This window comes from Chiloscyllium plagiosum, unplaced genomic scaffold, assembly GCF_037043375.1.
Source record: "Chiloscyllium plagiosum isolate Xiang-an unplaced genomic scaffold, Cpla_swu_hap1 HiC_scaffold_48, whole genome shotgun sequence".
NCBI lineage: Eukaryota > Metazoa > Chordata > Chondrichthyes > Orectolobiformes > Hemiscylliidae > Chiloscyllium > Chiloscyllium plagiosum.
In genome coordinates this window covers 21,498,292-21,511,235 of record NW_028270186.1, presented here as the reverse complement: position 1 = coordinate 21,511,235, position 12,944 = coordinate 21,498,292, and the positions used below count along the sequence as shown (strand labels likewise).

Sequence of the window (12,944 nt, the reverse complement as noted above, 5' to 3'; positions counted from 1 at the left end):
ACAACCTCTACCATCCGGAAGGTACAGAAGCCTGAACACGTGCACCAGTTGGTTTCCTAACAGTTTCTACCCTACTGTTGTTCGAATGCTGAATGGACTCTCAAACTCTTAACATTCGCCTGCACCTGTGTTTTTATTTTTGCCGCTGTTTACCTAATATTTACTTACCTATGCGAGTTAACTCTGTGATCTGCCTGTATTGCTCGCAAGACAAAGCTCTTCACTGTGCCTCAGGAGACGTGTCAAACTCAATTCAAATTCACTTGCAAACAAACTTTGCCAATCAAGCACAAGGACACTCAGGTCGCTGTGCACAGCACCATGCTGAAAATTTTCACCATTTAAACATCGGTCCAATTTGCTATTATTCTCACCAACCTAGTTCTCCATCTGCCAGAGCCATACCCACTCACTTAACCTATCTGTATCCCTCTGTACACATTCAGTGCAGTCTGGACAAATTGCTGTTCCACCCATCTTGGTGTCACCTGTAAACATTGACACACTTGGACCACAACTCAATCATCTCCATTGAGATTTACCAAAAGATTTCATTTTTCATTACATGCAAACAATGTAACAAAATCTGACACTTACCGGAAGTGGGGTGGTGGTGGTGGAAGGGTTAGGGAAGAAGAAACAAAACAATAAATTTGGTTTAATTGTGTTCTTTGTCGTTCTGAGGTAGTTGTATCTTCTCCAGTATTCACATCTACAGCCTTTGTGGTGTCACATGTCCCCAGATTCTGATGATCTGCAATCAATACATTAATAGGAGGATTAGGCAGAGGAAATGATGCCCTGATTTTTTTTCCCCATTTTTAGCAAAGTGCATTGTCACAGAGATTAATGGAAGTTGGCCTGCCATGGCCATAGTCAACTTGTCCCTCTCAAAAATCTCTGCTGTTCAGCTCATGAATACTTACTCTCCAACAGAAGACACTGCTGTTGGCTGGAGTGGGGCAATTGCTCAGACGAGGGGAAGGAGACCTGCATCATCAACCAACTCAGGAGTGGATGAGCATTGGTGATGTCTATGTCCAGCAACAGATTTAGTGCAAGTGTGAGGTGGCAGTGAGAAGATGGTGTCATGCACCTTTGTGCACGAGCTCCGGTACTTTCCGGAATGCAAAGTGCTGGACTAATGGTAAGATTGTTGGTAGTGTAGATGAGCAGAGAGATCTGTGTCCAGGTAGGGGGATCCTTTAAAGTTGCCACCCAGGTTGACAGGGTTGTTAAGAAGGTATACAGTGTTTTAGCTTTTATTAATAGAGGGATCGAGTTCCGGAACCATGAGGTTATGCTACAGCTGTACAAAACTCTGGTGCTGCCACACTTGGAGTATTGTGCACAGTTCTGGTCACCGCATTGTAAGAAGGATGTGGAGGCTTTGGAAAGGATGCAGAGGAGATTTACCAGGATGCTGCCTTGTATGGAGGGAAGGTCTTACGAGGAAAGGCGGAGGGACTTGAGGCGGTTTTCGTTGGACGGAAGAAGGTTGAGAGGTGACTTAATAGATATATAAGATAATCAGAGGGTTAGACAGGGTGGACAGGGAGAGCCTTTTTCCAAGAATGGTGATGGCGAGCACGAGGGGGCATAGCTTTAAATTGAGGGATGATAGACATAGGACAGATGTCAGAGGTGGTTTCTTTACTCAGAGTAGTAAGGGTATGGAATGCTTTGCCTGCAACGGTAGTAGATTCAACAACTTTAAGTACATTTAAGTCTTCATTGGACAAGCATATGGACGCACATGGAATAGTGTAGATTAGACGGGCTTCAGATTGGCATGACAGGTCGGCGCAACTCAAGAGGGCCAAAAGGCCTGTACTGCACTGTAATGTTCTAGGATCTTTGACGATTCTCCTGCACTGCTATGCAGTACATCTGACCTCAGAGAATGCACTATTCTCGGCAGCTATCGATGGCCAGGCCAGCTGTGTCTGGTATCTCAGCTGGTTACAGGTTGGTCATCATTGCTCCCATTCCTGCATCAGGACGTGCAGCTTCAATCTGCAAAGTGAGGAGCCAGCTTCACTGTAGGAGATATTTCAGCTTCCTGTGAGGACAGTGAGTGAAGTCGTTCCTAGATGCAGTATCTATAGTGCCAGCAGCTTGTAACCAGAAGGACCAAACAGCAGCAAGAATACCTCTGCTCCTGCCTCATGATTGCAAGAGCAGGAAGGCAAAGCCGTCGGTTACGAAACTGATGATGGGTGCAGCAGAAAACAACATGAGAAAATTCACTGCTAGTCATGACTGGACACTTGACATGAAACGCCCCAAAATATCACAACCTAAAATGGGGAAGAGATGCCCCACCTCTATGTTCACTCCTCAGTTTGTGGCTTGATGTCAATTTATGTTTTGAAATACTCCTTTGATTTGCCACAGGATGTGATATTCACAGGATGTGAAAATAATAGTTAATAATGGCAACTTTGGGCTTCTATTTATAATATTGCCCTGGAAGCCTTATATAAGGCTGAACTGCACAATAATTTCCCCAAGTCACTCCCTCCCCACCCCCTACACACACACCCAGATTAAATGCCTCATATCTCGGGGGGTAGGTATAGGACAGATGTTAGGGGTAGGTTCTTTACTCAGCGAGTCGTGAGTTCGTGGAATGCCCTGCCAATAGCAGTGGTGGACTCTCCCTCATTATGGGCATTTAAGCAGGCATTGGATAGGCATATGGAGGATAGTGGGCTAGTGTAGGTTAGGTGGGCTTGGATCGGCGCAACATCGAGGGCCGAAGGGCCTGTACTGTGCTGTATTCTTCTATGTTCTCTGACGTGCCAAATGCATTCCTAATGATCTGTACATTTTCAGATACAATATTCAACAGTTTAAGATTAATCAATTAGTGACTTTTCCACTTTATACTTCATTTTTATTTACCAAGAGACTTCTTTATTCAATAATTTAAAACTCTTTCCTTACAAATAATGTTATAAAATCCGACACTGATCAGGATAAAAAAAAAGTGCTTCCAAGAATTTGGTCAAACTACCTGTGTCCTTGCTAATTCCTGAAGTTGTGGTATCTTTTCCTCTGTCTGGATCTTCAGCCGTTGGGGTTTCACCCCCTATCCCAGATTCTAATTACCTGTCATAAATATAATGATGGAAAGATTAGACAGAAATAATGGACTGAATTTTCCCATTTTTAAGCCAAATGTGTTCTGAGGTTGATTCATGGCAGCTGCTCCACCATAGTCAGTGCTGACTTTTCTTACACAATCGTCCGCTGTTCAGTGTATTAATGCTGCCACCAGCCTCTTCCCACACAGTTCATGCTACCAACTGGAAAGAGTGGCACAGGTTCTCACCACAGCTGGGACATTGTGATGCTCATGCCGCTGATACCAGATCCAGACTACAGCTCCACAAAAATTCAGATGCTCTCAGAACTGGCCGCTATATTGTGGTCATAGAGTCAAGATGTTTAACACCAAAACAGACCCTTCGGTCAAACTCATCCATACCGAACCAGATATCCTAACCTAGTCCCACTTGCCAGCACTTGGCCCCATCCCTCCCTGTTCACGTACCCATCCAGATGCCTTTCAAATGTTACAACTGCACCAACCTCCACCACTTCCTCTAGCAGCTCATTCCATACATGTACCACCCTCTGCATGAAAACTTTGCCTCTTACGCCTCTTTTATAATCTTTCCCCTCTCACCCTAAACCTATGCCCTCTAGTTCTGAACTCCACCAGCCCAGAGAAAAGACCTTGTCTATTTATCCTATCCATGCCCTTCATGATTTTACAAAACTCTGTAAGGTCACCCCTCAGCTTCTGATGCTGCAGGGAAAACAGCCCTAGCCTATTCTGCCACTCCCTATAACTCAAATCCTCCAACCCTGGCAACATCCTTGTAAACCCTTTCAAGGTTCACAACATCCTTCAGATAGGAAATAGACAAGAATTGCATGCAATATTCCAACAGTAGCCTAACCAATGTCCTGTAAAACTGCAACATGACCTCCAAATCTTATACTCAATGCTCTGACCAACAAAAGGAAAGCATACCAAAGACTTTCTTCACTATCCTATCTGTGACTCTACTGCACTCCAATGTCTCTTTGTTCAGCAACACTCTAGGACCTTTCCATTAAATGTTTAATTCCTCCTAAGATTTGCTTTCACAAAATACAGCACCTTGCATTTATTTAAATTCAACTCTACCTGTCACTCCTCAGCCCACTGGCCCACCTGATCAAGATCCCATTGCAATCTAATGTAACCTTCTTTGCTGTCCACTACACCTCCAATTTTGGTGCCATCTGCAAACTTACTAACTATACCCATGTTCACATCCAAATTATTTATATAAATGTCAAAGTAGTGGACCCAGCACCAATCCTTGTGGCACTCCAGTGGTCACAGGCCTCCAGTCTGAAAAGCAACCCTCCACTACCACCCTCTGTCTTCTACCTTCAAGCAGTTCTGTATCCAAATGGCTAGTTCTCCCTGTATTCCGTGAGATCTAACCTTGCTAACCAGTCTCCCATGGGGAACCTTTTCGAACATCTTATTGAAGTCCACACAGATCATGTTCACTACTCTGCCCTAATCAATCCTCTTTGTTACTTCTTCAAAAAAAAACTCAAACAAGTTCGTGAGACAATTTCCCATACACAAAGCCACGTTGACTATCCCTAATCAGTCCTTGCCTATCCAAATAGATGTAAGTCCTGTCCCTCAGGATTCCCTCCAACAACTTGCCCACCACACGTCAGGCTCACCTGTCTGGAATTCCTTGACTTTTCCTTACCATCTTTCTTCAATAGTGGTACTGCATTAGCCAACCTCCAGTCTTCCCGCACCTCACCTGTGACTATCAATGATACAAATATTTCAGCAAGGGGCCCAGCAAACAGTTCCTTCTCTTCCCATAGAGTCCTAAGGTACAACTGATCAGGCCCTGGGAATTTATCCACTTTTATGCATTTCAAGACATTCAGTACATCCTCCTCTGTAATATGGACATTGTTCAAGGTGTCATCATCTATTTCCCTACACTCTATCTTCCTTGTCCTTCTCTGCAGTAAACAATGATGCAAAATACTCGTTCAGCATCTCCCTCATCTACACACAAAGGCCACCTTGCTGGTCTCGGAGGGGCCCTATTCTCTCCCTAGTTAGCCTTTTGTCCTTAATGTATTTGTAAAAAACCTTGGGATTCTCCTTAACTATTTCCCAAAGCTATCATGCCACCGTTTTGCCCTCCCGATTTCCCTCAAGTATACTCTTACTGCTGTTAGACTTTAAGAATTCACTCAATCTATCCTGTTTATACCTATGCTTCCCTCTTTTTCTTAATCAAACCCTCAATTTCTCCAGTCATCCAGTATTCCCTACACCTACCAGCCTTTCCTTTCAATAACAGGAATATACTGTCTAGACTCTCATCATCTCTTTTCTGAGAGCTTCCCATTTTCCAGCTGTCCCTTTAACTGCGAATATCTGCCACCAGTCAGATTTTGAAAGTTATTGCCTAATACCGTCAAAATTGATCCACCTCCAGTTTAGAACTTCAACTTTCAGATCTAGTCTATCCTTTTCCATCACTATTTTAAAACTAATAGAAGTGCGGTAACTGGCCCCAAAGTGCTACCCCACTGATATCTCAGTCACATGCCCTGCCTTATTTCCCCAACAGTGGGGAAATAAGGTGGTTTTGCACCTTCTCTAGTAGGTACATTCACATACTGAATCAGAAAATTGGCTTGTACACACTTAATAGATTCCTCTCCATCTAAACCCATAACACTATGGCAGTCCCAGTCTATGTTTGAAAAGTTAAAATCCCCTACCATAACCACCCTAATATTTTTAACCAAAGAACTGAAATTGCCTTACAAATTTGATTCTCAATTGCCTGCTGACTATTAGGGGGTCTACAATACAATCCCAATAAAGGTGATCATCCCTTTCTTATTTCCAAGTTCCACCAAAATAACTTCCCTGGATGTATTTCCAGGAATATCCTCCCTAGGTACAGCTGTAATGCTATCCCTTATCAAAAACACCATTCCCCCTCCTCTCTTGCCTCCATTTCAATCCTTCCAACAGCATTTGTATCCTGGAACATTAAGCTGCCAGTCCTATCCATCCCTGAGCCACGTTTCTGTAACTGTTATGATACCCCAGTCCCATATCCCTCACCCTGCCCCGATTTATCTGCCACCTTCCCTGTTAGGCCTCTTGCATTGAAATAAATGCAGCTTAATTTATCAGTCCGACCTTGTTCTCTGCTTTGTCCCTGCCTGCCATGACTGTTTGATTCACTTCTTTTCTCAACTGTACTAGTCTCAGATTGATCTCTTTCCTCACTGTCTCCCTGGGTCCCACCCTCCAACCTTACTAGTTTAAATCATTGAGCAGCTCTAGCAAATCTCCTCGCCAGTATATTAGTCCCCTTCCAATTCAGGTGCAAGCCATCATTCTTCTACAGGTCACTTCTACCCGAGAAGAGATTCCAATGATCCAAAAAAAAGGGAATCCTTCTCCCATATAGCAGCTCCTCAGACATGCATTCATTTGCTCTATCCTCCTATTCCTACCCTTGTTAGCTTGTAGCACTGGGAGTAAACCAGATATTACCCTTGAGAAACTTCCTTCTTAAATTCCTGCTTAACTTTTTATATTCTCTGTTCAGAATCTCATCTTTTTTTCCTTCCAATGTCATTGTACACATTGGAAGCAATGACCTCCTGCTGGTCCCTCTCCCCTTTCAGTACATTCTGCACCATCTCGGGGGCATCTTTGATCCTGGCAGCAGGGAGGAAACACACCATTCTGATTTTTCGCTGCTGGCCGCAGAAACATATGTCCGTGCCTTTGTCGAGAGAGTTGCCTATCACAATCAATCGCTTCAAACCAGACATACTCCTCATTGCATTAGAGCCTGTCTTGACACCAGAAACTTGGTTGTTCATGCTACATTCTTGAGAACCAATCACCCCTACGTTTTCTAAATGGCATACTGGTTTGAAATGGGGATGGCCACATTACCTACCGAGCTCTCTAACCTTTCCTGGAGTTAACCCATTTATGTGACTGGATCGTGGCTTTTCCCCCTTCCTGTAACTGCCATCCATCACAGTCCCTTGCTCTTGTAAAGTCCTCATTGCCTCCAAGTGTCACTCCAACCGATCTATTAGGATTTGCAACCAATGGCATTTATCGCAGATATAATCTTCAGTAACATGTAAACTCTCCCTAAACTCGCACATTTAATAGGAAGAGCATACCACTCTACTAAAGGCTAGTTTTACTTCTACCAATCTACAAAACACTGGTCCAGGCTAACTTAACACTAAACTTAGAAATACAAGCCATAAATCAAGAGACATATCTTAATAAAACATATAATCAAGAACGAACCCACTCTACTCACTATTGTAGATATACAGCAAGGCTACACTTAAAATTATTAACTTAGCTCTTTCTGTGCTGTGACCACACCCAAACAGATTCCCAAGATCAGTTATGAATTTTGCTTTTTCTTAAATTTTTCCCAGATGCACTCCCATGGCCAGCGATACATGAATTCAAAACAGCAAAGGCAGTAACTGTGCAGGTTCACTGCTGTGTCAGTTAGCAATGTCAGTTTCTTTATCTTGCGCTCTCTCTCTTGCGCTGATTACGTGGTGCCTGTTGTCTGACTCTCATCCTTTTAAAAATGCCACTGTTTCAACTTTTATCACTCCAAAAGTTCCAAAACAATCTAACAGCTTATAAACCCTTTCCCACTAGAACCCAGTGAAAGACACAAAGGGGAGCTCGCACCCAGTCTCTCCGACAGTGACCCTGAGGTTTGGGTGTTCAAGATCAAAGCAGTGCAGTTTACCGCTGACTGCCAAGAGTACTTGACATGCTCAGCCATCCTGGGCTGGGACTTAAGGACTCAAGGCATGCTATGCAGACACGAAAGAGAGACACATTGCATTGTGGAAAAGAAGTTAATTACCTTCTGTGTTCTGCAAGGTTAGATTCTACTACTTTCACTTACACAGGATTAGCACCCACTAACTCTGGCACTGCTCATGTACTGTAACACTCACTATTGCATCCAACACGTCCATTTAACAGCTCTCACGCACCCAATCCTCCAAATCATTAAACCTTCATGCAACAATTTCTTCTGTTTTTGTTTCCACTACCTCCACTCCTTTCCTGTTCCCTCATGCTTAGTCCCTACTTTGGTCCCACTGCAGGGAAGTCTCGCAGAACAAAGCCGAGACTGTCAGCAAGCTCGCAGAGGATAGCCCCCTTACTCTCCAACAGAAGACTGCTGGAGTTGCTGGAGCAGGGCAACTGCTCAGGTGAGGGAAAGGAGGCTTGCGTCAGCAACCAGAGTAGTAGGTGAGCATTGGTGCGCTCTATGCTCAGCAGCAGATTTAGTACAAGTGTGAGGTGGTAGTGAGAAGATTGTGTCACGCACCCTTGTGCAGAGCAGAGGATCATCGATGATTATTTGCAACAGAGTGTTACAAGGGGACATAAATTTAAGGTGAAGGGTGGAAGGTATAGGGGAGATGTCAGGGGTGGGTTCTTTACCCAGAGAGTGGTGGGGGCATGGAATGCACTGCCTGTGGGAATGGCAGAGTCACATTGGTGACCTTTAAGCGGCAATTGGATAGGTACATGGATGGGTGCTTAAGCTAGGACAAATGTTCAGCACAACATCGTGGGCTGAAGGGCCTGTTCTGTGCTGTATTGTTCTATGATTCTCCTGCACTGCTATGGAGTGCATCTGACCTCAGAGAATGCTCTATTCTCAGCAGCTATCAATGGCCAGGCCAGTTGGGTCTGGTGTCTCAGCTTCTTCTGGTATGTGTACTGGTTAGAGGTTGGCCATCATTGCTCCCACTCCAGCCTTAGGACATGCAGCTTCGATCTGGAAAGTGAGGAGCCAGCTTCACTGTAGGAGATATTTCAGCTTCCTGTGAGGACAGTGAGTGAAGTCGTTCCTAGATGCAGTATGTATAGTGCCTGCAGCTTGTTACCAGAAGGACCAAACAGCAGCAAGAATATCACTTCTCCTGACTCATGATTGCATGAGTAGGAAGACACAGAAGTCGGTTACATTACTGATGGGTGGAACAGATAACAATGGAGAAAATTCACTGCTATTCATGACTGGACACTTGGCATGAAATGCCCCAACATGTCACAAGTTAAAAAGGGGAACATGTTCCTACCTCCATGTTCATTCCTCTGTTTATGGTTTGATGTCAATTTATGCATTGAAACGCTCGTGTAAATTGCCACAGGATGTGATATTCCTATGATAATAGCAAGACGGGCAGCGTTGCGGTTCCTCTTACACATGTGCGCTGGACCCCTTATGTAGGAGAGACACACACACACGATTAAATGTTTCATGCCTCATGTTTCGTGCCAATATATTCTGAATGATTTGTACATTGTCAGATACAACATTCAACGGTCATTTTGATTTGTCAATGAATGACTTTTCCACTTTGTACTTTACTTTTATTTACCAAGAGACTTCCTTTCTCATTGATTAACACCTGATTCCTTGCAAATATTGTTACAAAATCTGACACTGATCAGGGAAAAAATATGCTTCCAAGAATTTTGGAAAACTACCTTGCCCTTGCTCATTCCTGAAGTTGTAGTATCTTCCCCCCGTTTGAGTCTTCAGTCATTGTCATGTCATAGAATCCCAGATTCAGATTATCTGTAATAAATACAACAATGGAAAAATTAGACAGAAATAATGGACTGAATTTTCCCATCTTTTGGCAAAGTGCTTTCTGGGGTATACTCATGGCAGCTGCTGCACCATGGTCAATGTTGACTTTTCTCACACAATCGTCTGCTGTTCAGCTCATATTAGCTGCCACCGGCCTCTTCCCACACAGTTCACGCTACTGATGGGAAACAGAGGTGCAGGTTCTCGCCACAGCCAGGACATTGTGATGCTCACACTGCAGATACTATACACACACTTTAGATCCACAACACTTCAAATGCTCTTAGTCAGGAATTGTGTGTTACCCTGTGGCCCTGCACCACTAGAACCCAGTAAATGGCACAGACACAGGAACCCAAACCCAAACTCTACAAAACTGATGGAATGGACTAGAATTTCACATGCTTCATGCTGAATGTCACCTGTATTTTCTATTTTTATTTATCATAGTTACTCATCCCATTTATAGGAAATAGTCTTGAACCAATAAGTCATTACTAAATCCATTATGCACTCAGTTTTAGTGTATTTTTTTATTAAAAAAAGTTTTTTTTAGAACTTCTGTATGCATTATGAAACATGTTACAGTCCTCTAGAGATCATTTTAATTCCCCTCAGTGGCAATTATTCCAAGGGGTAAGAATTTATTTCACTGAATCATCACTGTGCAGTCCTCAGTTCCTGCTATACAGATACATTCTGGTTATTTCTAACCTAACAGAAACATAGAATATCGGCATAGGAACAGGAAGAGGTCAGTCGTTCAAGATGGTTGCGGCTGAGCATCCAACTCTGTTCCCTCTTTCTCCCCATACCCTTTCATCCCTTTAGCCCAAGAACTCAACTCCTTCTTGACAACATTCAATGTATTGGCTTCAACAACTTTGTCAGAATTCCACAGCGTCACTTCTGAGCAAGGAAATGCTCCTCATCCCAGTCCTAAATGGCCTGCACTGTAACCTTGGACTTGGACTCCTGGAATAGGATTGCCTAGTCAATGGGAACACCCTTCCTGTGCATACTGTTTCATCCTGTTAGGATTTTATGGCTTTCCATGAGATCCACACTAATGTGTCATAACTCCACTGAACAGATTTTCACCTGAGCCGGTCTTCCTCCACAGGCCAGCACCCCACAGACCATAAATAGGAACAGGAGTAGACCATTTGGCTCAGAGGTTGCTATGCCATTCAATAGGATCATGGCTGATTTGACATTCCGCACATGCAGTTTCCTGCCTTCACTACCACAACTCAATTCCCCAGCTGATTTAGAATTTATCGTGGCCCTAAATATGAACAAGAAGAGGTCATTCGTTCAAGAGGATTGTGGCCGAGCATCCAATTCAATACTCTGTTCCTTCTTTCTCCCCATATCCTTTGCGTCAGCACGGTGGCTCAGTGGTTAGCACTGCTGCCTCAGCACCAGGGACCCAGGTTCGATTCTAGCTCGGGTGACTGTGTGTGGAGTTTGCACATTCTCCCAGTCTCTGCGTGGGTTTCCTCCGGGTGCTCTGGTTTCCTCACAGTCCAAAAGATGTGCAGGTTAGGTGGATTGGTCATGCTAAATTGCCCATAGTGTGAAGTGCATCATTCAGAGGGAAATGGGTCTGGTTGGGTTATTCTTCGAAGGGTCGGTGTGAGCTTGTTGGACCCAAGGGCCTGTTTCCACACTGTAGGGAATCTAATCTAATCTACACAAGGACTCTGCTGCCACAGCTCTCTGTGCCAAAGAGTTCTGAAGCCTTGCAACACTCCAAGGGAATAAATTCCTCCTCATTTCTGTGAGAAACTGGAGCTTTTTTATTTTGAGACTATGCATTTTGTGCACAAGTCGCCTCAAGTCCTTTGGTGTTGCAGCTTTCTGCAGTTTCTCCCCATTTAAATTTTTTGGTTTCAGTTCTTTTATTCCCCTTTCCAAAATGTTCAGATTCACATTTTTCAACATTATACTTACATTTGCCAATTTTGGCCAGTGATTGAACCTATCGCTATCTCATTACATGCTGCCAGATGTGCTGCAGAATAATCAGAGCGAATGCTTTGGGTCCAATGGTCCAGTGGACCACTGAAGGGTCACGGAACCAGAAACATTGACTCAGGTGAGATTTTCCAACGGTTATGATATTAACTTCATGGTTTTGGCCAATACTGTACAAGAGAAACAAAAAAGGTGGGAGAAAAACTGCAGGTCTGACAGTAGGGAAACATAGAACATAGGTGCAGGACTAGACCATTCGGCTCTTCGAGCCTGCACCACCATTCAATATGATCATTGCTGATCAAACAATTTCAGTTTCCCACTCCTACTCTCTACATACCACTTCAGCCCTTTAACCACAAAGGCCACATTCAGATCCCTTTTGAATTTATCTAATGAACTGGGCCCAACAGTGTTCTGTGGGAGAGAATTTCACAAGTTCACAACGCTGATTGAAGTAATTTTTTTCTTGTCTCAGTCCTGAATGGCTTACCCTTATTCATAGATCTGGAATTTCTCAAAATGGGAACATTTTTGGCTTTCATCAACAGGGGTATCAAGTTTAAGAGCCATGAGGTTTTGCTGCAGCTCTACAAGTCCCGGTGAGGCCACACTTGGAATATTGTGTCCAGTTCTGATCGCCCTATTTTAGGAAAGATAGAGGATGTGGAGAGGGTGCAAAGAAGGTTTACCAGGATGCTGCCTGGACTGGAGGGCTGGCCTTATGAAGAAAGGTTGAATAAGCTCAGACTTTTCTTTCTGGAGAGGAGGAGGAAGAGAGGAGACCTGATCAAGGTATACAAAATAATGAGAGGAATAGATCGAGTCAATAGGCAGAGACTTTTCACCAGGGCAGGATTGACTGGTACGAGAAGTCATAGTTTGAAGATATTAGGAGGAAGGTAGGTTCTTTACGCAGAGAGTTGCGAATGCATGGAATGCGTTGCCAGCTGAAGTGATGGAAACAAAGTCATTGGCGACATTTAAGCGACTGCTGGACATGCACATGGACAGCAATGAGTCGAAGGCTGCATCGGTTAAGTTACTATATTTTACATTAGGATAAAGTCTCGGCACAACATCATGGGCCTAAGGGCCTGTTCTGTGCTGTACTTTAATGTTCTACATCCAGCCTGTCTAGGTCCATCAGAATTATTAGATTAGATTAAGGTGTGGAAACAGGCCCTTCGGCCCAACAAGTCCACACCGACCCGCCGAAGC

General features: G+C 43.9%; 1 protein-coding gene across 5 annotated transcripts in view; it reads right to left on the bottom strand.

Annotated features, from left to right (window-relative positions):
- The window catches only part of LOC122543205 (NACHT, LRR and PYD domains-containing protein 3-like), a 65,106-nt gene that overhangs the window by 41,483 nt on the left and 10,679 nt on the right, over positions 1–12,944 (bottom strand). For 3 of the 5 annotated variants that reach the window (XM_087984420.1, XM_043681655.2, XM_087984418.1), the window contains 2 exons: positions 9,638–9,728; positions 598–754 (listed from right to left, as the gene is read on the bottom strand). The gene's annotated coding sequence lies outside the window, so the exon portion shown is untranslated. Of the gene's footprint in view, positions 1–597; positions 755–3,019; positions 3,115–9,225; positions 9,245–9,637; positions 9,729–12,944 lie in introns of those variants that run through there. The other 2 variants (XM_043681652.2, XM_043681657.2) reach the window with 2 other exon arrangements.